The 26,072-nt window shown below is 39.0% G+C and overlaps 1 long non-coding RNA gene across 2 annotated transcripts in view; it reads right to left on the bottom strand.

Annotated features, from left to right (window-relative positions):
* The window catches only part of LOC110390180, a 31,992-nt gene extending 16,818 nt beyond the window's left edge, over positions 1-15,174 (bottom strand). For both annotated transcript variants that reach the window (XR_002433615.1, XR_002433614.1), the window contains exon 1: positions 14,922-15,174. This is a non-coding gene — a long non-coding RNA (uncharacterized LOC110390180). The remainder of the gene's footprint in view (positions 1-14,921) is intronic.

Below are 26,072 nucleotides of genomic sequence, written 5' to 3'. Positions count from 1 at the left end.
GGAAGAAGGAAGGGATGATTTCAGGATATCTGAGTCTGTCTCAAAGGCAAGGTCTCACAGGCCCAAAGTGACTCAGCAATGCATATCTCTATTTAAAGTTAAATAAATAAATAAATAAATTTTAAGAAATCAACACTTTAGAACTGATTTATAAAAAGAACATGGCAAGGTCTATAAATACAAAAGGGAATATGTGCAATTGAAAGCAGTAAAAAAAATGTGCATCACTCACAGGTTGTTCACTGCAATTTTATTATCTTATTCATGCATAGTTCACAAGGTTAATGCGCACAGTAGGTAGGACCCTCAAGCTCCTTGCAAGTCCTTAATAATGACTTCAGTGTCACAGAAAAGATGTGCTGCTGATTTCAGAAATAATTCTATCCAGTGGAATGATATTTGCCTAGTAAGTGAAGAGCAGGTTGTATCAATAGATGTTAGCTAGTTAAAGCTGAATTCTCCAAGGAACGTATTCAGAGTATGTTATACTTAGTCACTTTATTCTATTATAACTACTAGGGGGATGCATTCAAACATAATGCATTTAAACAGGATGGCAAGAAAGGCCAACTTCCAAACATGAGGGCTGCTCTGAAGGCAATGCCTTCTATTTTATTCTGTTGGCCCATGACCTTAGAGGTGGATGGTTTTCATATAGCAGTAGAGGTTGAACTTTCCCACCAACAGTCCATTACACTTTGTTGCTGTATCTCAGATGGCAGCAGAGGGGCAGTTTGACAGAATGGTGTCTGACATGGAGGTACGCATGAAGCAAAGATGTGTCACTGAATCCCTCCACGTGGAAAAAAATGTATCCATTGATATTCTTCAATGCTTGCTAAACATTTGTGGAGACAAAAGTGATGTGGGCACAGTGAGGGGTGTGTCGTGTGTTTCAGCAGTGGCAACAATGGGCCACCTCTGCTGATGCAGATTTTCACAAGAGCGGAATGCATGCTCTTGTTCATCGCTGGTTAAAATGCATAGCTAATGGTAGGCACTATGTTGTAAAATCGTGTTTTGTAACTGAGAATTTGTTCTATCAAATAGTGTTATTGTGTTCTTTGTATCTGTTTTAGTCTCTGTGGAAATAAATAAAAGGGTATTACTTTCAGGGAGACCTACATATTTTATGCAAAAATGTGACTGCAAGTTACAGTGCAAGAATTACCTATCTCAAATATTATACCAATCAAAAGTATGAACATCTTTTTGGTACAACAGACATAAAGTTTTGCTAGCAATGCAATTCTAAGTAATCAATATTTAAATTTGATTCCAAGTGACAATGAGAAATTTTGTACTATTCTGCATTTTTGAATTTGAGATTGTGAATATTTTATAAATTTGACACTGGAAATTGCTGCATTTTCTCTGATACCTATATTTTCACATCTTTGCATGTTCTCTACACTTTCTTAAGTACCTATTTTCCATCCTAAACTATGTCTCCTGGAGTGCTGTAATTTAAAAGCTTTGCTACCAGGGTAAGTATAATTGCAATAAGCAATCTATTTTTAAATTCCCACAAAGCTACCATATTTTCCAGTAGAGAGACATTTTTGTTTTTCAGCAGAATCTTTTAACATGTTCTTAATCTTGGCATTATAAAGGTTATTTTTTTTCCCTCAGATATATACAGAGAAGACTCCTTCAATATGATTTGGAAAAACATATCTGTATCTAATTGCAATTTATCCATAACTGTGTCTTAGGAGAAGTTCGTCTTTCAGTCTTCAAGTTTTACCTACATTTTCTTTTCTGTCATCTGTCTCATTTTCTTATCCCTGTGAAAGTACTGTAATATCCTATTTTTAATAGCTACAGCTATTTCTCCTTCCAGAACCTAATCCTAAGTAGTGAAAAATATTTGTTCTCTCATTGAACAAACAAAAACTCCAGGAAGGTCTCACAGCCAGCCTGGCTGTGGTTTCCAATTCTGAATCGACGCTGTAACTTCAATTTTTGAAGAAGCTGACCTATTCAGCCTCGTTAGTGTAATACTCTGATTCATTCGACTTTCAGTATTATAAGTATTTTGCTTGAAATCATGCTGTTAATGTCCTCACAGCTGTAGAGTATCCTGTGTTTTATTGATTCTGTCTCCAGATATTCAGCACATTGTTGGATTAAGTCCTATACTGATACAGATTATCAAAGTTCATGGGAGTCTGGGGAGGTCACTGCTGACTGGAAACCAGGCAACGCTGTACCAATCCACAAAAAGAGCATGAGAGAAAGCCCAGGACACTCCAGACCTGTTAGTTCAACCTCAGTCCCTGGAAAACCTATGGAGAAGATTAGCCTGGGAGATATTGAAAGGCTTTTAAAAAACAAAGCATCTATTATTATACGCAGTCAACATGGATTCATCAAGGGAAAGTTCTGTCTTAGTTAAATGATTTTCTACCATTTGATGGATGAATCATAGAATGGTTTTGGTTGGAAGGGACATTAGACATCACCTTGTTCCAATCCCCCTGCCACAGGCAAGGACATCTCCCACTAGACCAGATTGCTCAAAGCCCCATCCAGCCTGGTTTTGAATGCCTCCATGGAGAGGGCATCCACAACTTCTCAGAGCAACCTGTTCCAGTGTCTCACTGCCCCCACACTGAAGAATTTCTTCTTTATGATTAGTCTAAATCTACCCTATTCCTGTTTATAGCCATTACCCCTCATCCTATCTCTACATGCCCTTCCTCAGCTTTCCTGTAGGCCCCCTGCAGATACTGGAAGGCTGCTAAGGTCCCCCCAGTGCCTTCTCTTCTCCAGGCTGAACAACCCCAACTCTCTCAGCCTGTCCTCATAGGGAAGGTGTTCCAGCCCTCTGATCATCTTCATGGCCCTTGCCTTGACCTGCTCCAATACCTCTACATCCTTCTTATCCTGAGGGCCCCAGAACTGGACACAGTACTCCAGGGTGAGGTCTCATGAGAGCAGAGTAGAGGAGTAGAATCACCTCTCTTGACCTGCTGATCATGCTTCTCTTCATGCAGCCCAGGATCCAGTTGGCCTTTTGGGCTGCATGCTCACATTGCCAGCTCATGTTGAGTTTCTCATCAACGGGAAAGCCTGAATCCTTCTCCTCAGAGCTGTTCTGAAGCCATTCTCCTCCCAGCCTGTATTTGTGCTTTGAATTTCCCTGACCCAGATGCAGGACCTTGCACTTGGCTTTGTTGAACTTGAGGTTGGCATGGGCTCACATCTCAAGTGAGTCCAGGTCTCTCTGGCTGGCATCCCTCATCTCTAACATGTCAGCTGCTCCACACAAATCGGTGTCATCCACGAGCTTGCTGGCGGTGGATGACACCGCCATGTCCATGTCACCAGCAAAGACGTTAAATAGTACCAGAGCCATCACTGACCCCTGAGGAATACTACTCATCACCATTCTCCATTCAGATATTGAGCCTTTGACTGCAACTGAGTGGGACCACCCAGTAATTCCTTATCCAGTGAGCAGTTCATTCATTGAACCCATACTTATCCAATTTCTTGATCAGAATGTCATGCAGGGCTGTGTTAAATGCTTTGCAGAAGTCCAGATAGATGGCGTCAGTTGCTCTTCCTTTTTTTCACTAATGCTGTAACTCCATCATAAAAGGCCACAGAGTTTGTCAGGCATGACTTGCCCCTGGTGAAGCCACGTTGCTTACCACCAATCGCTTTGTCAAGGGAAGGCAATGGACATAATCTTCCTTACTTTCATTAAGAACTTGGATACTGTCCCTTACAGATCCTTCAGGACAAGTTGCTCAACTGTGAGATGAACATTGGTTCACTCTATGCTGAGAGATGAACTAGCTGAGTGATTGAAATCAAAGTCTTGTAGTGAACGGGGCTACCTCTGGCTAGAAAGACTTGATCACCATTGTGTTTTCCAGGGCAATTGTAGGGCCAATTCTGTTCAGCGCTTTTTTATCAATGATCTGCATGCAAGAGTTAAATCCATCCTTAGCAAATTTTCTAATGATATTAAGCTGGAAAGTGCTGTTGAATCCCAGGAGGGGCAAGAGGCTTAGCAAAGTGATCTAAGTACCTTGGAGAATTCTACAATCCTTAATGGCATGAAGTTCAACAAAAGGAAGATGCCAAGTTCCACACCTGGGACTGAGTATCGCCAGATACAGGCACAGACTGAGAGACAAGCAGCTGGAGAGGATCTCAGCAAAAACAGATGTGCTGGTGCTTGTTGACAGGAGGCTTAATGGGAGCCAGCAGCGTGCCTTGACAGACAAGAGTGCAAACAACATTTTGGGGTACATTAAGCACAGCATAGTCAGATGGTTAAAAGAGGGGATTCTCCTACTGTATTTAGTGTTTGTGTAGCCTCACCTTGAATACTGTGCACAGTTCCAGTCTCCACAATATAAAAAGGATGTTAAGATACTTGAAGCGTCCAGAAGAAGTCAACAAATCTGGTAAAAGGGCTGGAGGGCCTTGTGAGGAAAGGCTGAGAACACTTGGGTAACATCCCGAGAAAAAAAGGCTAAGAGATGGCCTCATTGCTCTCTACAGCTTCCTGAACAGGGAATTAGGAGAGGAAAGTGCTAGTGTCTTCTCTCTGATAAAGTACGAAAGGGGTTCTGGGAATACCACACAGCTGCACCAGAAAATAATCAGTTGTGGCATAAGGAAAAGTCTGTTTACCATGAGGGTGTTCAAATGCTGCAGCATGCTCCCTGGAGAAGCTGTTGATGCTAAATGCCTCTCTAAGTTCAAGAGATATTTGGACAATGCCTTCAATAATATGTTTTAATATTTGATCAACTCTGAAGGAGTCAAGTAGTTGGACTTTGGAGTCTCCTTCTGTGGAGATATTGAAGATCCTTCTGGACTCCTACCTGTGTAACCTATTGTAGGGAACCTGCTTTAGCAGGTGGATTGGACTTGATGATCTCGTGAGGTGCCTTCCAATCCCTGCAATTCTGTGATTCTGCGACTTGATGACTTTGAAGGTCCCTCCCAAATTATTTTTTTCTATTTCTTGACAATATTTCTGGATAGGAAGCATTTATTTTTTTTAGTTTGTGCAGACTGCTCTGCATCTTGCTTTTCAGAATTTTAGCTGGAAAAGACGATGAATATGATGATAGGCTGCACGTCAAAAAGTACATGCATATATATACTAACACAAGTGAAAAAAGCAAATCTTTCTAGGATATACTAAGAGATGCATGCATTATGAATTACATATAAGTATCATAGTTTACTACATGGACTCAGTGGATGAAAAAAGAATGGTAGAGAACCAACCAAGATGAGAGTCAGATTCAGTTATTCATGAAAGACAGTATGGAGAATGGTCCATATAAACTCCACACCTCAGTAAAAAGGAAAATAATAGGTGGATTTTAATTCTTAAATGCACACTGTATGGAAAGTATGTTAATCATATGGTGCAGTTTCAGTATGGTCTTAGTATGTCTTAGTAAGCCCAGAGTATAAAAGAATTAATAACATCAGAGTCACTGATATACAGTGGTGCAAAAACAGTGAATTCTTGAAATCAGCATATTCCCAGCTTGCTAGCTGGTGTCTTGCTTGACATTGCTGTTTCCCAGTTGCTATCGTGAATCCAGATGCAGAACTTCTGAATATCTGAAACTGGAAAACTGGGAAGCTGGGAACAATGATCTATGCCATTTTTGCCTTGTGATGCAAGATGGAAAAAATCTACCAAAATCCTCCCTGGAATGACACCAAATAGTCTCTATTAACTTCCCTAATTATTAAAATTGTCTGCTGTTTGCATCCTTTCTGCATTGCTATTTCCATAGTCCCCAACACGTAATGCCTTGAAGACTATTCATACTTTTACTGATAGGCATTGGATGTATCACAGAATCATAAAATCGTAGACTCATAGAATATCTTGGTTTCTGAATAGCAGTCTCTGACTTCCTCTGCTATTACAGTAGAGGGATTTTGCTTCCCTGACTCCTGCCTATAGCTTAAGGGACATGAGAGATGTGGGAAGCCTGACTGCCAGTAAAGAACAAGGCAAAGAACGTGTTGAATACCTCAGCCTACTCCATGTCTGTTGAAGTTAGTTCTTTCTTCTCAATCATCAGAAGGAGTACATTCTCCTTTGCTTGTCTCTTCTGACCAGTGTATCTGTAGAATCCCTTGTAATTTTTCACATTTCTCACCAAATTCAGTTCCATTGTACACATTGGCTTTCACGACTTTTCTGATCTCATCTCTGTGTATCTGGATGGCATCTTTGTATTCTTCCCCAGACACACATCCCTGCTTTCACTGCCTGTAAATGTCCTTCTTTTCCCTCAGTCCAACTGCAGGTCCTTGCTCAGATAGGTCGGCCTCCCCCCTCCCCGACTTGATTTCTTATACTGGGGGATGAAGAACTTTTATGCCCTCAGAAAGGTTTTCTTCGAGAGCTGCCAGCTTTGCTCTGTTCCTTTGCCCCTAAGGACAGCTTCCCAAAGGTTCTCATCTGATAATTCATCAAGCAGACAGAAGTTCACTCATCTGGTGTTCAGTGTTCCGACTTTTCTTTTTGCCAGGCCCATATTCATTGAGATTGCAAACTCAACCAGTGCACATGTAGGTATTGCCACTTATAACTGTCTATGTGAGCTGGTAAGAAGGTCTCTGTCCTTTCTTCTGAGGTAAGTTTCTTTGCAACTCTGACAGTGTTAAACTTTCCAAAGCTCACCTTTCTTGTGTTATAATGCTAACAGTTCTTCATCTGAGAACATTTTTCTCCCTTCTTGAGAGAAAGTTTATTTGTGATGCTCTAAGGCAACATAAGTTTGCATTTCATATTTATAAATGGCAAGAGTGGCCACCACGAATTCAACACCATTTACCTGTGAGGAATAATCAAGTTTATAATTTTTAGCTGGTATTTTCCTACTTGGAGGCGTGATTAGGCAAGAACAAGCACCTTCTCCGTATCCCAAACTCTAAACTATAACACTTTACACCTTACAGCATAATAATACAGGAAAACTGTCTAAATATTAATGTGCTTTTAAAAATAGTATTTAGAATGCCAACATGAAAAGTCCATAATTTAAAGAGGCTTTGTTGGTATACAAATTAAGGTACAAGCTGATTAAGTCCAGTGGCTGGCCACCGCAATCAGGGCTGTGTGCCTGGATTTTCTACATAAATACATACACATGTATTATGTTCATGTGCTATTTGCTCTAGTGGTGCCATGGGCTCTGACAAGTTCCTACACAGAGGGATAACACAGGGACACCTATCAGCATCTGTGCCTTCATCAGCAGGACTGGACAAGGGCAACTCTTCTCTTTGAGCCCACCAGTTTTTTCCAGATACCACAGAGAGAAAAGTAGCTCACTGCAGGCTGCCAGCCAGCCATGGGATGTGAAAGTATCTGTGGGAGAGCAACTTGCAGTGACATTCGTTAACCAGGCTTCCAGCCTTTATGAACAATGGCAGCAACAGCAACATGGAAAGGAAAACCAGGCATGCTTGCAACTGCTGAGATGGAGCAGAAGAGGGTGGCAAAGAGAGCACTCACATTCTTGTCCCTGGGGGTACGCAACAGACCTCTTCATAGCCAGAGATGTGATGTTGTGGCATGGGCTAACTCAAGAACAATACATTGGTCCTTTAGGAAGACTTGTTTATCTTGTTTTTCTTTGTGTTTTTTTTTGTGAAAGTGAGCAAAACCCATTAAACTCAGCTGACTCAACCTGGGGAAGAAGACTGGGCAAATGGCCCACTCGCATGCAGACGCACCCTTTAGGCAGAATCCTTAATCCATCAAGACACAAGGGTGGTTCAACTCCTGTTCTGATGTGGGGGCTTCTCCTTAACACTTCCAATGTGCTTTTTGAAAAGGAAGAGCACTTTGCACTATTTTCTTCATGCCTTATATCTACCCACTATAGGTAACTGTTCCATACAGAGAAGGATTAAAAAATCCCAAACCTTTTCCAGATTCTGAAAATCATCCTCTTCGTCAGACTTCTCCTACCTTTTTTTTTTTTTCTTCTTTTTCTGGCCCTTTTTTATTTTGATGGACATGAAACAGGTATTGAAATATTACACCAGCTGACATTTGTTGTTTCTATACCAGTGATTTCAAGAAAATAACAGTAGTCCTATTCTTGAGTAATGTTCAGCCTGTTTTTTTTTTTTTTTACATGGACTAAAGGAAACATTTGTCTTTCTTTACATGTTCTCTTCAGTGTCTTCCTGCACTTCCCATCCTTACGATGGTTGAAGTGACTGGTAAAACGTGACACTAATTTTCTTCAGATTTCATAGCAAATTAGTCAACTCAGCTCTCACGTAACATTCAGTCACATGATTTATAAGCAAATATAGCTATGTTCTTATACAGCTGTTTCTTGATTAGGAAAACTGAATTTTGATAAGTTTCTACTCCCTTATTCTTGTTGCTTTTGTGTTTGATTTTGATAACAGGAGGAAACGTAATCTAAGTCACCTAGAGTCTGTAGATCCAAGTTCTTACATTTTCCTTGATGAAATTATAAAGATGTTGATACTCTATATTTCTCTCCTTGATTTCTTCATTTTCTTCAGCGGAAAAATGTATTTTACTACTTTTTACTACCTCTGGAATTTAATGATAGCAAGTGGTTTCAGACAGAAAAATAAGTGGTATAAGTGTAAAACACAATTAAGGATGTGAAACATTGCTTCAAGCGTTACTTAAGGAAACCAGATGTTTTCCATCATCTTTCATTATAACAGTACAATAGACACTCTACTAAAACAAAAATGTACGGGTTAGAAAATGTTCCTCCTGTTCAGCAGATGAAAAAATAGTGGCAAATACATCAGTTCACTCTTTGGCTCCTAATACTAGCAAATAGCTCTAAAAATTAAATGTTTCTACTTGCTACATTATAGCTTACAGTTGATCAATCATTAAGGAAATAAAAATCAAATTTAAAAAAATCAACTTTTGAATTTAAGATCCAATTAAATATTGAAAATAAATTAAGTTTAAATGAAAATATGTTATTGTTATTAATATTATGTATATATCAATTGATAATAAACTTCTCACCACCATAAATCTTAAAATTTCTACAGCTCAGGATGATTGCTATAACTAGAAACATTAGATATTTAAAACAGTTATTCCAATGCTTACCAATAATATCTAAATTGTTTAATGTTAAATACCTCTTAGAGTTGAATAATGTAATGGCCTCAAGTTGCATTAGGGGAGATTCAGGTTGGATATGAGTAAAAAATTCTTCCCTGAAAGCGCGGTCAGGCACTGGAACAGGCAGCCCAGGGACATGGTGGAGTTACCACCCCTGGAGGTGTTCAAGAAACGTGTAGATGTGGTACTTAAGGACATGGTTTAGTGGGCAATATTGGTGGTAGACAAATAGCTGGACTAGATTCTCTTAGGGGTCTTTCCCAATGTTAATAATTATATGATTCTAATGAGACACATCCAAATAAGTAAAGTGTAATTGCACATTTTTCACCTCTGTAGTTTTAAACAATAAAATAATAAAGTTTATCTTATATCTTTATGTTTTAAATAAAAGAGAGACTACTATAACAATCAATATTAAATTAACTTATAACTACTCACAATATCTGCCTCTTACATGTGAACTGCATCCAGTTCTGCAGCCCCCAGCACAGGAAGGATAGGGAGTTGTTGGAGCAGGCCCAGAGAAGGGACATGAAGATAACCAGAGGGCTAGAGCACCTCTGTATTGGAACTGCTGAGTCACAGCCTGAACCACTAGTCAAGCACCTGGAGACAAGACCCACTCAGCCCTGGGAGCCCAGGTGGAGGCAATTCACCTGTGTGACCAGAAGAGGTGGAGCCTGGCTCCACCTCTCTTGGACCTCATTTAAGGGCTGACTGCTCCAAGGAAGGATCCCTTGCTGAAGATCTCTTCTCTGTGGAGTTTCTTCTGTAAGCCTAGATCCTTGGAGACAGGTGAACATTTCTCTTCTTTCTTTTGTAATGTTTCTACATCTCACTGGTCTTTCTGCCATTATGCTTTTGCAACATCTTCCCATGGTGCTGGTCCTTCTGCTATTACAACCTCCCTACGAGGACAGGCTGAGAGAGCTGGGGCTCTTCAGCCTAGAGAAGAGAAGGCTCTGAGAAGACCTTGTAGCAGCCTTCCAGTACCTGAAGGTGGTCTACAGGAAAGCTGGAGAGGGACTTCTTTTAGAGCATGTAGTGATGGGATAAGGGGAAATGCTTTTAAACTAGAAGAGAGTAGATTTAGACTAGAAGAAGAAATTCTTTACTGTGGAACTGGAACAGGTTGTCCAGTGAGGCTGTGAATGCCCTCTCCCTGGAAGCCATGGAGGCTAGGCTGGATGGGGCTTAGAGCAACCTGGTCTAAAGGGAGGTGTCCATGTGTTGTATTAAGTGAAAAACAGAGCGCTTGGGATGTAATGCGGAAGACCCTTCCCCATGGTGTTTGGCTATTGGCTGACCTACTTAGTTGAACCCATGACGTAGGACCCAGAGGCAGCACTTTTTGTTTTGATAACAAACTGCATGACCACTCTATATATGGGTTTTTGAAAGCGAGTGGACATATTCAATATGATTGGCCAGTAGCCCGCGAGAGCTTCTGGAACAGTCTCTTAAAAGATAAGAAATGCTATATAGTTCTGTAACTTTTACCAATAAACGCCATTTTGCTGTTCATCATATTGGTGCCAGACTTTTGGTCTTAGCGTGCGAGGATAAAATACAGAGGGTTGCCTGCGTTCGGCAACATCCATGCCTACAGCACAGGGGTTGGAACTAGATGATCTTAAATGTCCCTTTCAACACAAACCATTTTATGATTCTGTGAACTGAAAACTGCATTGAAACATTTTAAGCATTACTAATGTCTATGGTTAGAACAGTTTCAGTAGCTTTTCCTACCAAAAACTTATCTTTAAAGGTGCTGAAAGTAGCTGGTGCCCCAGGAAAGATCAGTCATAATAAAAATAAGAAAGTATATTTTAAGGTTACGATGGTGGTAGGTAGAGGGATAGTTAAGAAAAAATAGAAATAGCATAATAGTGCCCTATGAATGTTGTTTTGCTCGGTTCTTATGGGAGCTATAATCTAACCAATAAGTAACATTTGCAGCAATTCATAGCCTTTCAGACTAAATTTAAGACTTCAGCATTGCATAAAACTGGAGTCTTAACCTCCAATTTTCATGACATTTTTATAACTGATTTGTTTGCATGTCCTTATTCCTTTAATCTTCCATATCTTCCTCCTGCCCAAAGCAAACTTGTAGAAGAGGACTGTCTTCCAGGGGATCACCTACTACTGGTATGCAGATATGGAAGTTCTTGTGCCCTGGATTTGAAAGCATACAGTTTGAGAACTAATATGACAACACACCAGAAACTCCAATAAATGCCTTTGAAATATTTTTTTATTCTTTCTTGTTGTTGTTGATTTGGATGTATAAGTTTAATATTCCTAACTTGTATTTGCAATGCTATCCAGGGCACATCAAGCTTTGAGCCTATCCAGCAGTAGAAAAGGGGAGCTTTTTCATCTTTTCCACAAAATCTACAATGAACCTGAGTAAAGATTGCAGGCATAGGTGTACAGAAGTTGTAAGAAGAAACATAGTGCCAAATGGCCTCAAAATGTTTGATGGCAACAAACAAAATTTGAAAATCGACAAATGAGGACATGGTCCCACATTTAGCAAGAACATTTGTGCAGATGGAGACAAAGATGGTGATGAGTCAGAGCAAAACCTATTTCCAAAATGTTAGGGGAGATGCTCTGAGAAGACGTGTGATGGCATCAGAAACCAGGCAATTTGAGCCTGGCCTATAATGTATGGAACTTTCTTAGTCCAGTAGACTTAAACAAAAAATGTATATACTAACACGGTGTTATTGCCTTGTAGAAAAATAAGGAAGGAATTATTAACTGACCTTCATGGGGAATAAAAAGGTAATGGTAATGGCTTACATGAGATAGGGAAAAGAAGGGATGGGTAGTTTTAAAATTGGTTCCGATAAGCAGAAGAAGCCAGTGTAAAAATTTGCTGTGAAAAATAATGCACTTTGCTTCCCAATATTTCAGGTCACCCTGGACTTAAAGTTTAGAGGTAGGATTTCGGAAGATCATAAAAATAAAATTGCTATCATTGAAAGGAGAAAATGTTTATGCTTTTTATTGGTGCCAGCAATTAAGCTTCAGTAAACCATGGGAAAACATTGTACCAGCTTCTGAAAGAAATTCTGCTTCGTAAGATTTCCTAGATTCCATATGGTGAAAACTTCTCCGATTATTTAACTGGAAAAAGTGCAGGCATTGGGCTTACCTATGCCCATTTGTGGCTACGGTTGAAATCAGTTGTGATTTTTTTGTTTGATTGATCAAGGAAGAGCCAGATGCCTTTTCATCACCTAATATGGTGCAAGGGAATCCTCTTCTACAGGTACACATTTTTACACTGGACAAACACAGCTTTGGCCGCAAGAACAGAACTTAACTTTCCTAAGATCATAACTAATGCTTCGACTGAACACAAGAAAACAACAGGTATCCATTTGAGTACCAGCCCAAATGGCTTAATAACAGGTGATACTCTTCTGAGAGTCTCCAGGGCTCACCCTGAAGAATGCAAAGTAATCATAAACTGTGCTTAAAATTCCTAGGATGGTTTAAGTGTAAGGATTTTTGGTAACTTCATTCATGAAGTCTTTGCAAAACGACAGTTCACATCCATTCACAGACTTCCTCAAGAGGCAGTGATAGAGAGCTAATGGGGAATAATCAACAAACAAAAAGAAAAAATCTAAACAACTGAGAAAGATCGTGGACACAAAGTAACTGAATAATTAAGTTGTCATTTTCTAGCAGGGAAAATCCAAGTAATTTCAAATATTTACTTTCATTCTAGAGTTATGAAATACTTAGAAAACAGAACCCTGAGGATTTTAAACAAGAAGAAATCTAATAATCTTTCCTGCCACTTTCATCCTGTGCAACAGTGGCAGAATCAGCACACTTGGCAGTTACACATTAATGGAAGTACCTGAATGACATTCACAATAAATGATTAGCTGAAAAGCATGCTTCCTGCTGGGTCAGAAGGGTTTGTTTTGCTCTGCTGACTGCAATGTTCAAAACCTGTGACTATTGAAATATACCCACAGCCTGTTCAGAGTTAGCAAACAAAAAAAAAAATAGGAAGAAGAAAGGGAAGGTGAAAAGGCAAAAGGAGAAATGGGAAAGAGGAAAATAAGAGAAAGGAAAATAAGGTGGAAAAGATGGGAGAAATAAAGCAAAAAGAAGAGAAACAGAAAGGAGAATCTGAGCTCTGAAGGCTTTATTCTTGTAGTAAGCAAAGTGTGAAGGATTTTCCAGAGAAGTATAGTTAACAGTTTTAAAAAAGGAAACCAGTCTATTAGCTGTTTGGAAACAAAAAATGTAAGTGACATACTGTGTGAAAAGACAGATAGGCCACCTCTTTCCTTGGGTAGCATGTTACAGAGAGGTCTGTGTGAAGTTCAAAAATCAATTAACTGCATCTTTCACAAGATTGTCCAAGTTAATTATGTAAAAAGCACACAGGGGCACATAAAGCAAGCTATAAGGGAAAAAAATAAAAATAAAAAAGGAAGCCCCAGCCTCAAGACTATCATGCATACTTAAAGCAGAGACCACAAAAGCCCGGGGGAAATACAACCTTCAAATGAATATTTCCCCTCCCTCTTCCCCCACTCATCTGCTTCTGCACTGGAAAATTTTAATATCTCATCAAGAATATAGCAGCCATAAAGTACTGTCCCTTTTTATGTGGTTTCAGATGCAAGAAGAAACACATTCTTTATAATGACCAAAACCTATCAAATGAAATAACACTTTGGGATGATGAACTCTAAATTATGAGCGATTATTTCTAAATTCATTACAACTAAGTCTGGCATTTTTATTACCTTCTTAATTTCTTCCAGCCAAGCCACAGAAATTATTACTCATGATATAAACTGCACCAATTAGGATAAAGAGCTTTCCGGGTTTGCACTCTTGCTGTTTGGCTTCCAAAGTTAGATGACAGAGCCAGTTATAGGGATGTCACTGAAGCAAACATCAGCATCAAAAGCATAAAAATAAAATAAATTTTGTCATATGCCTTGCACTCCAGAAACTAAATGTATTTTTCAGACATTAAGCAATTAAAATGCACAACAAGCTGTTGATGGAGGTATTATTAGATCCATTTTACAGATGGAGGCAGAATGTCAGGAACTGAGTCATGTCAAAGAACAGACAGCCCTTTCATATATCAGCAAGGAATCATTTTGTAGTGATAGCCATCTAGAATGCTGAGATTTAACCCAGTAGGCAGTTAAGCAGCACACAGGCACTCGCTCATTTCCCCCCAGTGGAATGGGGTAAAAATTGGGAAAAAGGTAAATCTCATAAAGATAGTACAATGCAACAGAAAAGAAAGAGAACATTATATTACTGTTATCGTCATCATCAGTATTGCAGTGGCTTCTCTAGCCAACTCCCCAGTTTTATTGTTCAGCAAGATGCCATACAGCATGGAGTATCCTTGGAGGGCTAGCTGTCCTGGATCTGTTCCCTCACAGCTTCTTGAGCACCTCTAGCAACGCAGGGCAGTGTGAGAAGCTGAAAAGTCTTTGGCTCTGTGTAAGCACTCCTCAGAAACTTTTAAAATGTTGGTGTGTTGTCAACAGTACTCTTTTCCTAAATCCAAAACACAGCATAATACCAGTGACTAGGAAGAAAATTAACTCTATGCCATTTGGAACAAGGACATACAAATATTCAACAATGATCAGATTTGGAGAGATCAGTGTGAAGTATGGTCCACTGTGGTTTGTGCAAATGTGTACAATTCTGCAAAAATAAATAATGATTTAGGTGAAGAGCTGAAGGGAAAAGAGTGCTGTCTCACCTTGACTGAGGGCATAGTTGCAACAGCAGACTGATCTCCATGCCTCGGTGGAGTTCTACTTGGCTCAGTAATGACGGCAGAGCACATCTGTCTTCATTTGCTGAAAGAGAAATCCTGCTCTTCTGCTCTGACATTTGGATCAGGTCCTAAGTTAGGATGAAGTCTGAGCTTCACACTTTCCACTTATCTACACAGAAATGGATGACATGAGAGTGCAAGGGTGTGATAGCATTTGTAGTACTCAGAGTTAGGTTCAAAGCATCAGTCTGTTGGGACCTCCTACATGACTGACTAAATATGTTTTCAGGCTTTTGGGCCTTCCTCTGACAAATCAGGTATTGACCATTCTGTGAGGCAGGACATTCATCACATATGGCAAAACCTGTATTTCTCTGGTCTCTCCCTCTAGAGGGATTTGCAATTTAGAAGCTACAAACTTCAACCTGAAGCCAAGAAAAAATCAAGAATATGATGAATGCTGAAAGAGACAAGAGACTGATTTTCCTGAGGAAGGCATTATTGTAAATGTAATCATAGCAGCTAGTAAAGCTGGTAAAAAACAAATGACCGGTATGCATGCACTTTTTGACAAATATGTTCTTTTCATCCAAAGCAAGAGTGAGTGTTAGTTTCTTTATTAAAAAGGAGAATGTTGGTGTTGGACTCACAACATCATTGTCTCCAGACCTTTTTCTTTAAAAACAGCACTGGTCTTTCATGGGATACAGTGTGGGTTCAGCTGGTTTCTTCAATAGCGGATGTCTGACCAAGGTCTCCTGCTTGCCTGTCTAACAGACTTCTTCACAGGAGCATAGCATCCCACCCTTGCTATAAAGTACAGAAAGGGCAGCCTTGGCTGTGCCAGGCATGCATTTATACACCCACTCTTGTAGGGGCAGATGGTGCATGACCAGTGTATCTGAGTCACTGTGACCCTTTTGATGTTTGGTTTTTTTTCTCATGAAAGCATCTCTAACAATAGCTTTGCCTGGGCACTCTGCCTGGAAAGTTTGAGCCATTGCCTGATAGCCTCACACAATTACATACATCATCTCATGTGCCAGGATATGCCTGAGAAGAGAATAGGCAAGAAACTGTCCCCAGAGTACTCTCCAAAACCTGACTGCCAGTCCCATATCACTCACCCAGACACCCAAAAGGTTAACAGAATAAGTGAGCGGCTGCATAGCAAAGGATGAAATTTTGCCTGGCAACTCCTAGTCAACTCAACATTATCCAACACCATGACAGTAGGTAATGCGCAGCAAAGAGCTGCTTGTACACTGAAATTCACTTCTTGTCTTTTGGCACAAATTCACATAGTTTAGAAGAACTAAACTGAAGGCAAAAAAAAATTTTACCTCTCAACTCTGTAATTTATGTGAGGAAAATGCTGATATGTGAGTCAACGCTCTTTTTCCTTCGAAAGTATCTGAGTCCCACTGCATATCTTGAGTCTTCATTTTATTGCTTCTTAATTTACATATGGCCTACTTTTATTAATGTGTGATCGCTGATCTACCCATGAAAGATCAACGCTCCAGCTGCACTGCAACTTGGGAATTTTTTTTTTTTAAAGAAACATTAAGGATCTCATATATCTCAGAGAAATCATAGATTTGTGCAGTGAAACACTCTCCTGTGTATGCTGTTTCTGATGATATTCTTTTCTGAAAATATGAGCACCATGAGTCAGTCTCTTTCTGCCTTCTCCCTTCCTAAACTGGGTCTCTTCACAGTTATTAATGTTTGGCATCATCATAAGGAGGGCCAAGTTTTACCTTAGGAGAGCCTCCACCAAATTACCTATACTTGGACTTGGAAGTAGTCAGGAACTCAATACTCTTGAAAAGCAGGCAGTCAGAAATGTATTCAGATCTCTAAATACTGATTTAGAAAATCAAACATCTGGCAGGGATATCCCTATTAAACAGCTATTCTCTATCATTATTTTAGCTTTTTGCTTTTTTTTTTTTTTTTTTTTGTCCAACCTTAAGCAAAAACTTTTTGCATTCAGATTACATGTTATACTTTCCCTGAGCACTGTGTTTGTGGTGGGAATTTGCTGTTATTAATATTGTATTACCAGTTTCCTTAATCAAATGTTGTTTTATTTATTCCCTGCTCAGGATAAGATTAACTGTAATGAAGTACTGACCGCAACTAAATTCCAAGGGTCTTTGAGTCTTTCAGGAAGAGGAAAGAAGCCGTTCATAAGGCTATAAATATCTAGACATGGAGTACTAGGAAATTTTTAGAGTCTATTAAATCTCTTTCACTTGAAGCGGACATTGCTTGATGTGATACATCACTGCTAGACTCATTCCCTCCTTAATGCTAAGCAGCTGTGAAAAGCTTTGCATGATCCTCCTGCAAAAGCCACAGCCAGATCTCTATCTGACAAATGTACAGTGACCCCTCCTGTAGGACCTGGCTGGGCAAAAGGGCTTGTAAGTCCAGGAACTGCAGCAACACAGTTATCAGATAGTTTTATGCCTGTTTTTCTCTGCAGGGCAATTTTTCAAGATGGTGGCATAGAAACATGCAGCAGCTGAGTGATATATGGTCTCCTGGAGAGCCAAATGTTTGACCTGCTTACAGATCTCCAAACATTACCAAGGCCTATGGTGACAAAGCGTTCATAACTTTTGGGTTCATCTTAGTATAAATGTTCTGTAATAAGATTTCAGAAAACAAAACAAAGCAGACTGAGAGCTTCTCAGGGCTTTTCTGGTAACAAATGTCCACCCCATCCCACCAGATAGGACTGGCTTTGTGTTCCTAAGGCAAAAACAATTCACCAGATTTAAATGTACTGGGAAAACTAATCAGTTATAAAAGCACTTGGATCTAAACTACAAAACTTGCTGAGCCATTTAACCATAGCTTACATAACTTACTGACATAATCGTAATAATGAATACAAAAACTGTAATTATATTCCTAGTCTTATAACATTTTAGAAAACTTGATATCAGAATTTTAATATGATATCTTTTGTTAGGTCATTAACAACTCTAATTAAATTTTGGAAACTCACTGACAAACATTGAAATTTGTTTCCATGATGAATCAAATATTTGAGCAAGTAAGTATTGAAAAGCTTAGGAAGAAGCAGTCCTTTATTTTTTAACCTTTTTCATTTACTTACCAATTCACAGAAACAAATCTAGAAATCTTTATTGAGGTGTTAAAAGTTTTCATCTATTCTCAAAAATATCTTTAAGACAGGAGCAGTTTTGACATCAGTATTTGGTGCAATAACTGTTCATTTGCTACAAGTGTTAAATATGAACTAGCAAGTTCTCAGGTTTTTAGACTGGATAAAAATATGTATTCTTTGCATCCATATAGAGCTGTAGGTCTTAATACATCTAAACAAACTGGACACATGCAAATATGTGCACTCATCTTTCCACGAATGCTTTAAAAACTCTGTCCTTTTAATGCAGATAATAAGAGCCAGAATGCTTAATGTTTGAGAAAGACTGGAAAGAGGGTTGTTTTTTTTTTGTTGTTGTTCTTATTGCTTGTCCTTCACTTCACAAGCACAATATAATTTCTGCTATATTTTTAGCTTCTATGTTTCAGATGCTTACTATTGTACGTGACATCAAACACGTATGTTCTGCTTGCAAGAGAAATCTCAGCTTGTGGTATGTGGAAATTGCTAAACCACTATCCATAATGAATAAAATTTACAGGACATTCTGTTTATTTGGGGTTGAAAATAATCCAAAGTAAAAGGCAGTAGAAGAAGATGGGATTGGGGATGGGAATTCCCCAGACAAATTCTTCCTAACTTGCATGAAACAGTTATTTCATTAAATTAAAATGATTTCACCCTGGCTGCATTGCTTATAAAAGGTAAATAGCCAGCTGCATTTCCTCCCCTCTGAGGAGCGACTTTGCATTCTTCAGCAAGGATTCAGCTCTAGTAGTAGTGATTAGGCAGCACTATCACCCAGGCACTCTATGGCTGACAACAGCATGTATCAGTGCAAAAGCAGCAGTAAAAACCACATCATTTCATTGAGGAGGGAAGGCTGGTGTTGGCAGATAAGTGACAGAAAGCTTTACTTTTTGCTTAAATGCTTTGGATGAAAAGACCAAAGAAAGAGCAAGGCTGCAAATATACGAGTTTTAAGACAGTATTAGTGAAATAAAAATATGTAACTCATATGTGCTAATATATTGCTTCTCACAGTTGGTGAGAAGAGAGCCTACAGATCCCTTCTATTCAAGCAGCAATAAATAAGCTAGCATCCAGAGACACATTTACAGTGTGTGTTTGTGAAACTTTTACGTACTTTCTCCTGTGGTCTCCATAGGCTGGGAGAAGATTGCTGGGACTGAGCAAAACATCATTTGTTACACAAGCTATGCAAGGTGTCTTTGCTTTGGCCAAAGCTCCAAGAGCTAATGCATGGGATAAGAGTTGCTTGAGCGTCTACTTCACAGGTTTAAGATATTGGCAGACTGATAAAACATAGGTGCACAATTTTCTTTTTGGAGGATGTACTAAGGTGGCAAAAAAAAGTTTGTTAAAAAGGGGAAAATGTCACAAAACTGTCCGAGTAATTTCATATCCACCTGGTATTCACAGAATGGATGGCCATACTTTCTGCTCTTCTGCAGAAAAAATAGCAAAAAGAACCTGTTTATATCTACATTGTAACAGAAAATGGGACAAATCCAGGTCTCCAATCCAAAAGGTTTACATGTCCATACTTTGGAAGCTGTCATTTGTCTTCTGCTAACTATTTCATTTCACATCTCTGCCTTCAGTAATCAAATAATCCCCTACAATATTTATCTGCTGCTCAGAGAGGCTGTTGAGTCATTATCCCTGGAGGTGTTCAAGAAACATTTAAATGTAGTATTAAGGGACATGGTTTAAAGGGAAATATCGGTGGTATATGGACGGCTGGAGAAGGTATCCTGGGAGTCTTTTCCAACCTTGGTGATTCTGTGAATCTATGATCTTGTGGAGAAGGAGGAAAGAGAAAAGAAGGAATGGAATTCTGATTGGGAGAAAAAACCTATAATCTTTACTGGATATATTGTCCCAAACCATGTTGGTTAATACAATTTATTACACAAGAAAGCATATAAAAGCTAAAATTAGATACACAGTATTTACACTGTATAGAAGAGTTTTCTATATGCTTAAGTTACTCAAAATGTTGTTTATTCATTTATCTTTTCCTACCAACTTCTTTTATTTTCTAACATATTCGGCTGTGCTTTGATTTCATCTCTCTCTACACATATCCAGTGTTTCTCATGTCCAAACATATATATACATATATATTTAACTAGAAAATATAATAGTATTAGAACAGTATCGCATCCTGTTGCAAGAAGACAAATATTTGTTGTCCACAAAGGAACTGTATCTATCTTTGAAACCAAACATGCAAAACATATTTTGTTGGGATGTATTTAAATATGGTCTTAATGGCACTTTAGTTTTCTGTTGCAATTGTTCAAATGAAAAGACAGAATTAATTAAGTTGAAAAAAAAACCCTCTTAGAATTTCTCAGCTAGGCAATCCTTCAGATAAACACATTTCTTTCTATATCATATTTGCTGAATATCTTGACACAGTCCTCTTTGTACATAAAACAAGATATATATCATTTGCATACATAATATCAATGAAGAATTTTGTTTTTTAATTCACATGAACATTTTGTTTTATATGAGTGAATTACTTGAATGCTTTCAAATCATTAGGTTTAGTTGTAAGTGTGAATATTTTTACAGTGCAATCTGTAATTCTAAGCAACAACAAAAAGCATCCATTTTATCTAGTTTCTAAAATAAAACAGTTTTACTTTTGAAATTCACTTTTCCACATGCATTTTATTCCTTCCTGGGAAAAGAATAAAGGTGGCCAAGTGAGGCTAAGCCAAAATAAACAGTCCATGAATTCTGGACTGCATTTGTTTGGACTGAACCGTGTAAGAATGGAAGGCGTTAGCATGGATTAAAAAAGTAACATTAAGGCCTTTTATCTTACAGGCAGAATAGTTTGAAGTTTAAGTATAAGGCTTCCAAGAAATTTTGCACAGGTTTCAGACTCTGCATTAGTCATGATTGTGAATGCTGCTATAATGTCTGGTGGAAGTAAAAAAGAAAGGACTCATTATCCACATACTATAATTAATATCTGCCTTAACTTAGATCATCTTGAAGTCTTGCTCGTCTTTGTACCTCAGATGTCTAACAATTCATACACAGAAGTACCTAGCAAAGGCAATTGCAGTTGCCAGTCTGGGTCCATAAGTTGTGAGTTCCTTTCAGTAAAGCTGTCTCTTTTGAAATGTTCTACAGTAACTAAGCCTAATTCAGGTAGTCAGCAAACCTCAGCATCTGTCAGCACAGGAATATGTCACTGACCATAAAACACATGAACCCACCACCTTCCTTTCAGATTTGATGCCAGGTGAGTGAATATGTAAGAACCAAAAGCCTGAGGGAGGAAAAGTGGGGGAGTGGCACTGGGCACATTTTGATTAACACTGGTTTTCATTTGGTGTTCAGAGGTATTTCAAAAGCACCAGATCACAATGGCCCCATCTTTATTATTCATGAGGTATCTGGTGGAAAATAGAAGCATCTGCATCTGCAGCAGAAAAATTACAATTTCTATCTTAAGTGAGGCAAAAATCAGGTTATGATTAAGAAACATCAAGTATGCCCTCAGAACAGCCAAAAGCACAATTACTGTACTCTAGATTAAGAAAGGATGTTGTGAACAATTGTTCACCAAGCTGGAAAACAACCTCATGATAAACACTGCTTTTTAAAAATTCATTGCTGGGGTAAAAGCCACAGCTCTGAAAGTAACATGTATGCAGGAGAGTCATAGTGAAAAGTGATTGAAACCAGAAATGATCTGTGCAAGCCTGAGTGCATCCAAACTCAGGATACATCTGCATCTGTATTATGTATAATCCTTTGGCTATTATGTCCTTAAGCGCATAAAACACTATAATGCTGGATTTGTTGTCAAAGGTTCTTCCCTCAAATTGTGGGCATGACTCCAACACATGCAGATGCCCCTCATAACAAAGATTGTTACGAATTACATTGTCTGGGCCAGCATGGTTCTTAGAATTTGTTCTCTTTAACAAGATCATTTAAGCTACCAAACTCTTGTAAAGAGGTCTTTGCATAAATGAGGATTGTATGCATCATTTTATCCATACAGAAACATGTAAGCAATGTTTCAGATAGTCAAACACCAAAAATACATGACAGTAGTATATAAATTGCCTTTCTCAGTCCCAGGTATTTCTGGGAGATCTCAATCCACATTAGGATCCCTAATACTTGTGAGGTATTCCCTCCCATTGCTCAGTAACAGATACTGAGCAGTCAGTGGGAGCTGTGCTGCTCCCAGATAGATGTGAGCCTCGATCTCCCTGTAGGAATGGGGCTGTCATTCCCAAAACTGCTGTGGTGGCTGTCTCATTCTCTCCTTGGCTGCACGTGTGGTTACTCATACTGATAAGCAGTGTGGCTCCAGAAATGGAGTTAGTGAGTTCAGTTAAGTCTTCCTGCTCCTCTGAATCCTTTAAGACAAAAGAATTGTGGGGAAAACCCATTACAACATTGTCAATAAAAAGATCCTGTTTATTGTTCTTCTTTACTTGATTAAATGCTGCAGAAACTCATTCATAAATTTTGCTTTAAGACAGCTATACTTTCATTTCCAATTTTTTGGGGGTCTGGAGTCAAGGTGCTGTTTCTGTACCATGTTGTGTATAAGTAGGTTGATTGTTTTTGCAGACTTCTGAACCATTTTAACCCTTTCTCTCTGAGCCTTTTAAGTCACTTCACTAACATTAATAAGAATGGTAATAACCATGATCATAAACGTCACTCGTTTCCTCTTTCTCAAAACTTCTTTTTATTTAATTAATGCACATTTTTCTCCTCTGATGCACTATCGTCAAAATGTATATATGTAATAAGAAAAACTGTCACACCTCAGCTGAGGTAGAGACCGAAACCAGAGTGCAAGCTTCTCATGGATTTTTGTTACTCAGTGGTTTTTGTCGCTGTTCATTCGATCCAGGCTCCCCTAGACTGTATATATCAAAAGAGAACTAAAGGTGGAAAGTTGTTATTCTTAGAGAAAGGCCAATCTGAATGTAAAAGTTCTTCTGCTGTTAATCAGTCTGAGAGGCTGGTAACATTCCCATAGCCTACCCTCTCTTACCTCCCTTCTGTGTTCCTTGTGGAGATGCTGACACTTATATCTTGAATATAACTCCTGGTGCTGTAGTAAAACACCCTTCAGGTTAATTTCTCTAATCCATTTAAGTAGCAGGAGGCTCAACAGCTGGGGCTCATCACATCCTCCTTTTATGCTGATTCAGTGGTCAGCAGAAAATATGATGATTCCCAGATGTTCACACTTGATAGACTCAACAGGCTCAAGAGGAATACAAAAGAAATTGGTGACAGGTGTTGTTTGTTTTTTTTTTTTTCCCTGCCATCATAAGGGGCACAGAGGAAAAGGACATCATCATTTTTAAGGAAATTGGTGTTTTGAAGGCTTCCAAATATTAACAGAACCTTTGTTCTTGGATGCTATGTCCAGAGATCAGGAAATGTTACAATGCATATATTTAACACATAGCTGCTCACATTTATATGCACGTATTACAGTATTTTTATTTGGATGAATTAATAAAATCCAAACCCTCGTTTCAATAATACTGGCATCACAATATTCTGGTCATAGCAGGCAATAAGTTTATTCAAACTGAAGGTTGAATGATGCTGTTGTAAACTGACAGCTCTCAAAAAACTGTACACTGAAGATCAGTGACAAGCAAATGAATCAGAGGACATGGAAAGTAAACAGATTGTCCACCACCACAGAATTGGTGTTATACTTGCTTGGGTCACTTGTTCTTGTTAAAAACTAAAGGATGCAGTGCTTGTGTGGCTAAGAACACATGTTCTTGTAGACATGGTGTTTCCATGCTCTGTGCTTAATTCATTAAGGAAGAAGTCAAGGATTTCCTGTTCCAAATTAGCAAATTGTTTTCATACAAAGTAGAACAGCTAAAGCAAGAAAGATTCCAGAATCCTGGTAACATCATCCACCTGATGATGTTTGGCAGGGATATAGAGGACTGCTCTGAGAATCAGGCTTGAGAGAGGGCACACATCTGAGCCAAACATTTTAACTATGGGGAAAGAGGCTGTCAGCGTATCCTCTCTGTCATAAATTAGACAATTAAGCCAAATTATAGAAAAGTATTTATTAATTTGAGTAAGCAAAAACACAAGCAAAGAACAGCGCTGGGCACCCTGGGAGTCGCAGAGTCACGACTCCTCAAAAAGGCGCAACCCACCACCAGCCGCTCTTTATTTTTATAGTCTCTCAGTTCTGGTTGTTGAGGCTTCCGGGGTGCTTGTTTGGCGTCTGCAGTTGTACTTTCCCATTGCTAGATGTCATCGCAACCTTCCTCTTACTGGGTTGGTTTGCTTTATTTAGGATGGAGAGGCGAAGTGGCGAGACAGAATGTTCGAGTTATCACAAGGACAGTTACTAGACCTAGACATTTACATTCCCTTCAGGGGGTTCAGGATGTTTATATTTCCCCCCCTTCGTCAGGCTAGTAGTACTTTCCTTCACAATGGACAAACAGTCTCACATTCACACTTTATCACAATCAACAAATAGTTTTACATTTTACTACAATGAACAAACATAAACATTCCCACATTTTTATCACACTCTCTTTTGAAAACACTTATTTTACTTAGCTCTTTCGTGGCTGGTCAGCTAGCATACTTGGCTGTGATATTCTTAGTAAGATATTAGTCTTTTACTTAGCTACTGCCTATAAACAATCATGGTCTGAATTCCCCTGAATTCAGGGGAAGATGCTGTGTATCAAAAATGATGAATCCCAGAGGAAGGCTCTGTGTCCCAATCATGCCTCACAAGCCTGTAGGCTTGTTCATCCTTTGCAAGATACCTGATCAAGCAGAGTGCTTGAAGGAGCCCCAGTTGCTCCAGTGAGCACTAGTTATGTGTCCCAACACTTTGTCAATGAATAGCTTTTAATACACAATAAATGAGTAGGAGCACAAAAAGCCAACTTGTGATTTAAATATATGCTTGATACAAGTTGGGATAATGAATCAAGCTCTGATTAGCAACCCAATTCCAAGAAAAATAACTGAACCCATAATGTTCTGTGTTATCAGCCGAACTGGAATCATTAGTGTACCATGTTGTGTGATTTTTTTCTACAGAGAAATGCCAGTCCTGCAGTACTTATCCTATCATAGCCATTGAACTACAAGGGTCTTCTCTCCCCCTTGCAAAGTATTACTCACATAAAGTTGTTGTTGTGGTTAGTCCTTCACAGCAGAGGGTGGTGTCATGGTGTGGGTGGATGAGTCAAGCTTGGTGGGTAAGCAGATGACTGTTAATTCACACAGAGTAGGAACTCTCTCCACTCTCTCCACAGGGAGAGTAAGAAAAACACACAGTCTTACAACAGCATGGAGGATGAGTTTCACAGCATTGCTTTTTCTAATTTCAACAAGGTACTTAAAGCCCATCTTCTCCACTATTCTGGAACATGCTGTGTGCCTCTCTTCCTCTCTCCTTTCAGCTCATTTTCTTGGAATTCACAGATTGCTCCTTGTGCAGAATAAGGAGAGGGAGAGATACACAGCTTAGCCAGTATTTGGGGGGCACACCTGCAAGAGATGTTTTCTTTTGTTCAAGCTAAATGCTGGATCCCTGTGATTCAGTTCTTACTGAAAATAATACTTTGCATGTACAGAACAAACTAGTCAGGCATCATGCACAGCTGTGATAACTGGAAGAGCAGAAGACCCTTTCAACTTAAGCACTGAAAGTTGCTTTCAAGTAGATTATATACTTACAATCAATTGACTCTAGTCACAACAAAGGCCACAAAGATGATCAGAGGGCTGGAGCTCCTCTCCTATGAAGACAGGCTGAAGGAAATGGGCTTGCTCAGCCAGGAAAGAGAAGGCTGTGGGGAGACCATGTTGCGGCCTTCCAATATTTAAAAGGAGTTTATAAGCAGGAGGGAAATCAACTTTTTACATGGGTAGGTAGTGATAGGATGAGGGGGAAC

This window comes from Numida meleagris, chromosome Z (genome assembly GCF_002078875.1).
Source record: "Numida meleagris isolate 19003 breed g44 Domestic line chromosome Z, NumMel1.0, whole genome shotgun sequence".
In the NCBI taxonomy this organism is placed as follows: domain Eukaryota; kingdom Metazoa; phylum Chordata; class Aves; order Galliformes; family Numididae; genus Numida; species Numida meleagris.
The sequence above is the reverse complement of the archived record's forward strand: the minus strand, read 5'-3'. Positions and strand labels throughout refer to the sequence as shown.